We start from the raw sequence: 5,377 nt of genomic DNA, 5'->3' as shown, positions 1-5,377 counted from the left end.
TTTGCCTCTCTGTGCTGTAGTGATATCTTATTGGTATGTTGTGGTTTAGAGGCTAAGTAGGCTGCATTTTTAATTTGAAATGTACAGTGGGCAAAAAAGTATGTAGTCAGCCACCGATTGTGCAAGTTCCTCCACTTAAAATGATGACAGAGGTCAGTAATTTGCACCAGAGGTACACTTCAACTGTGAGAGACAGAATGTGAAAAAAAAATCCATGAATCCACATGGTAGGATTTGTAAAGAATTTATTCGTAAATCAGGGTGGAAAATAAGTATTTGGTCACCTCAAACAAGGAAAATCTCTGGCTCTCACAGACCTGTAACGTCTTCTGTAAGAAGCTTTTCTGTCCCCCACTCGTTACCTGTATGAATGGCACCTGTTTGAACTCATCATCTGTATAAAAGACACCTGTCCACAGCCTCAAACAGTCAGACTCCAAACTCCGCCATGGCCAAGACCAAAGAGCTTTCGAAGGACACCAGGAAAAGTATTGTAGACCTGCACCAGACTGGGAAGAGTGAATCTACAATAGGCAAGCAGCTTGGTGTGAAAAAATCAACTGTGGGAGCAATCATCAGAAAATGGAAGACATACAAGACCACTGATAATCTACCTCGATCTGGGGCTCCACGCAAGATCTCATCCCGTGGGGTCAAGATGATCATGAGAACGGTGAGCAAAGATCCCAGAACCACACGGGGGGACCTGGTGAATGACCTGCAGAGAGCTGGGACCAAAGTAACAAAGGTCACCATCAGTAACACACTACAACGGCAGGGAATCAAATCCCGCAGTGCCAGACGTGTTCCGCTGCTGAAGCCAGTGCATGTCCAGGCCCGTCTGAAGTTTGCCAGAGAGCACATGGATGATACAGCAGAGGATTGGGAGAATGTCATGTGGTCAGATGAAACCAAAGTAGAACTTTTTGGTATAAACTCAACTCGTCGTGTTTGGAGGAAGAAGAATACTGAGTTGCATCCCAAGAACACCATACCTACTGTGAAGCATGGGGGTGGAAACATCATGCTATGGGGCTGTTTTTCTGCCAAGGGGACAGGACGACTGATCCGTGTTAAGGACAGAATGAATGGGGCCATGTATCGTGAGATTTTGAGCCAAAACCTCCTTCCATCAGTGAGAACTTTGAAGATGAAACGAGGCTGGGTCTTCCAACACGACAATGATCCAAAACACACCGCCCGGGCAACAAAGGAGTGGCTCCGTAAGAAGCATTTGAAAGTCCTGGAGTGGCCTAGCCAGTCTCCAGACCTCAACCCCATAGAAAATCTGTGGCGGAAGTTGAAAGTCCGTGTTGCTCGGCGACAGCCCCAAAACATCACTGCTCTCGAGAAGATCTGCATGGAGGAATGGGCCAAAATACCAGCTACTGTGTGTGCAAACCTGGTAAAGACCTATAGTAAACGTTTGACCTCTGTTATTGCCAACAAAGGTTATGTTACAAAGTACTGAGTTGTATTTTTGTTATTGACCAAATACTTATTTTCCACCCTGATTTACGAATAAATTCTTTACAAATCCTACCATGTGGATTCATGGATTTTTTTTTCACATTCTGTCTCTCACAGTTGAAGTGTACCTCTGGTGCAAATTACTGACCTCTGTCATCATTTTAGGTGGGGGAACTTGCACAATCGGTGGCTGACTAAATACTTTTTTGCCCCACTGTATGTCATATGGAATGTAATTAAGTACTGTCATATAAAGGTACTTGCACTTTACTTGAGCATTTCCAAATTGGTCACCTTTGTGCTTTTGCTTCACAACATTTCAAAGATATACACCACAACATTCACTTAAAGTCTTTGGTATTTGTGTTAATATAATATTCAGATTTTACATATCAAACAAGTCAGTTAAAAGTTTAAAGTGTTACCAGCAGGAGCAGCTACAGCAGTTAAATGATATCTGAACATTAATTCAGCAGTAGTTACATATTCTTGTCCTGTAGGCAAATTCAGTATCTTGTTGGCTTTTTTGTAAAAAATAATGGTGACCACCAGTGCTACCGCTCAGCCTCTTGGTAGACACAACTATGGTATCAATTTCAAAATCCTACGCCGCCTTGTTCTCAAGTTATCGCATTCACAAACTTAGGCGTCTATGCTGCCTGCCTGCCCAGCGGCATGACTGAGAATGTTGAAAAGACAAAATTTCCATTTCTTCAGCTCAATAAGAAATAAAGAATATCTAAGACAACAAAAGGAATACACAATGAGAATATCTCAAAGATACATTCATGTGAAGATAAGTGACATACATCCATATTACACAGTACCCAGTATGTGCTGGTAGTAGTATCCACACAAACTCCACTAATTCAGCAGTCTGTCATGTTTCACTGACTGGTACAAAAACATAGCAGAACGATTACACTCTTGTGTAACAGTTGCCAAGGAATCCTTTTCATCAAATTCTAATGATTTAAAGGTGTAATGCAGTTAGTAAAATGGCATTCATTTGTGATTAGCCTTTTCCTTCTTGAATAAATATAAAACAAGACCTTGAGAAAAATATTTTTCTTGACTGATTTTATTTGTAGCTCTTTGGTCAAGAAAATAACTTCCTTTTGCTATGAATGTAGAACGTCTTATTAACACAGTACATATGTTTCATCACAGCAATTGTATTTTAATGGCATTGCATTTACATGTATATGATACAATAAAGTAATTAAAACCAAAATGTTACAAATAATAGTAATAGTGAAAAAAATTGTTGTACTGTCATGTAAGTTGCACACTGCTGTTACATTAACATCAAACTGGTCCTATTCCTTCACCTAAAAGTTACCAAAACTTAAAATTAAATCAACGGGGAACTAACTGCTTTTGATCTTCATTGTGTTAAAACATCTTTGCAGACAGTTAAGATGTTTAATTACCTGACCTTCATAGAAGCAAAATATAAAGTATTCACTGTACCTGTATGATGGACGTGACTGAAACTGATAGCTTACATTTCTCCTGTGATGTTTTGCATAACGTCCAGGTTTTTCCACTTTGGAAAATTTGCAGCACAAGGGGATAACACATCTTTTTGTCCAGTGTGTTAACTGTTTTCGAGAAGCTTTTATTATTTGCCATGTTTAAACAACAGAACAACCCAGGTTGTTCATTGTTGGTCTTAAAGGCACAGTTTTATCATTGTTTAAATATCTATCAGAGAGGTCCTTTTCTGTTACTATTGGACAATACTCCACTTCCTTTGCCCCAATTTGTTGTGGTGTGCCTCAGGGGTCTGTTTTGGGTCCAACTCTGTTCTTGTCACAGTCTGGCAAGGGCAGACTGTATGAATTGATGAGAAGGACCCAAAACGCAGACCCCAAGGAACAGGGAACAAAACTTGAATGTTAACAAAAAGCAAGCTGTTTAATGAGGCTGGTAAAAGGTACAAACAAAAGGCAAGGCAAACTGAAGAAAAATTAACACAAACCTAAACTGGGAAATCTAAACAGCAATATGAAAAAACCTGGACATGAAACCTGGTGTAAGGAACATGGCGTGAACAACAGACGACCTGACAAGGAATGAACAGAAACACACAGACTAAATACACACAAGGGTGATCAGGGGAAGTGGAAACACATGGGGAAACAGCTGACACTAGTCTGACATAACGAGACAAAGGAAGCAAAGCTGACTACACTGAAATAGGACACAGACCTTCAAAATATAACTGGAAACATGTGACGCAGACAAGACAATATAAACTTGACAACATAAGACACGCAGCATGAAACACATGAAGGGCAAAGGGAAACTTAAATACAGCGGTAGAAAACACAAAGGGAAACTAATAAACAACTTAGCTACCCTAAAGAACTCAAACATATCATCCAAATAAACTAAAACTCAAAACGCTGGGTCAGACCCAGGAAAGTGACACTTCTCCTAATACATGCTACATTTGGGATTTATTTTTAGAAAATGCAACATCCCCTTTCACTGTTATGCTGATGCCACCCAAATTTACTTCCCCTTCAAACTGGGTGTTTCTGTTCCACTGTAATGTTAAAGACTGGTTAGCACAAAATTTTCTCATCCTAAATGTAAATGAGACTGAAGTTATTGTTTTTGGAAGTCATTCGACTTTGGATAAGTTAACTGTTACCCTCAGTTCACTTGCTTGTCATCAGTCTCACACTGTAAGAAATCTTGGGAGTGTTTTTAGATAGCTTTTATTAATTAGAGAGGCAAGTGTCCACAGTTCAAACCAGTTTTTATCTGTTATGTGAAGCTTTATCTTCCTCGAAAACACCTAGAAACACTTATTCATGCCTTCATCACCTCTAGACTGGACTACTGCAATTCTCTCTATTTTGGTCTTCGCCACTCATGTCTTGCAGTTAGTCCAAAATACTGCTGCTCATCATTTAATAGATGTTAGAATGTATGAATGTATCACTCCAGTTTCAGCAAATTTACACTGGCTCCCTGTCAAATACCATATTAGTTTTAAGATTTTTTTTACTTAACTTTTAAAGTTTTAAATAATATGGCACCCAGCTATTTAAGCAAACTCCTCAACATTTATAACCCCAAAAGAGCACTGAGAGCTCTTAATATAACCGAGGTCTCGATTGAATCCTATTCAGTCTTTTAAATTGCGTCTTAAAACTCCCCTTTTTTCCATTTTAAACCTCTTATAGTCCCACACGATGGAAATGTTGTAGTCCTCTGCATTTAATCCCTTCACTCAGTGAAGCAGTGGGCAGCTACCAACCCAGCGCCTGGGGAGCAGTGTGTAGGGACGGTACCTTGCTCAAGGGTACCTCAGGGTAGCTTGGATTCGGTGGATTCGAGTCCCCGACCTTCCGATCAAGGGGCGACCACTCTACCTGAACTATCCCCACCCCCCACAATGTTGGCTTTTAACTCAAGTTAATAACCTCAGACCTGTTTTTTAATGTTAATACAATGTCCTCTCATTTATCTGTATTTGTTTCTCTATTTTCTTCTCTTGTTCCTAACTGATTGTGAAGCACTTAGGTCAACTCTCTTGCTTTTAAATGTGCTATAAAAATAAAGTTTGAATTGAATTGAATTGAAGTTCATTGGACACAAGGCCAATTTGAATGTGATTGATTGGTGATTTCAGTGCATCTTTGTGAGATTAATGTATATGCAGATTGCCTGCTCACTTTCATTATACTTTTCTGATCTACACAGTGGGTAATTAGCAACTTCAAGGGACAAGATCTAGACCTTCTGCTGAGTTTTGAATTTTGTTGTATATCTGTCTTTTCATGTAACATTAGTCATTCAGACTATTCCAGGAAACTTCAACCTTCAAACTTAAACTGTGTTATAGAAATGTTATTAGAAGTGACACTTCTGGGTTCAACACATACAGAAT

The sequence above is a fragment of the Copadichromis virginalis genome, linkage group LG16, assembly GCF_057382275.1.
Source record: "Copadichromis virginalis isolate Kocher_CV1m ecotype Utaka linkage group LG16, C_Virginalis_male_GT1.1, whole genome shotgun sequence".
In the NCBI taxonomy this organism is placed as follows: Eukaryota; Metazoa; Chordata; class Actinopteri; order Cichliformes; family Cichlidae; genus Copadichromis; species Copadichromis virginalis.
Note: the sequence above shows the minus strand (reverse complement) of the source record.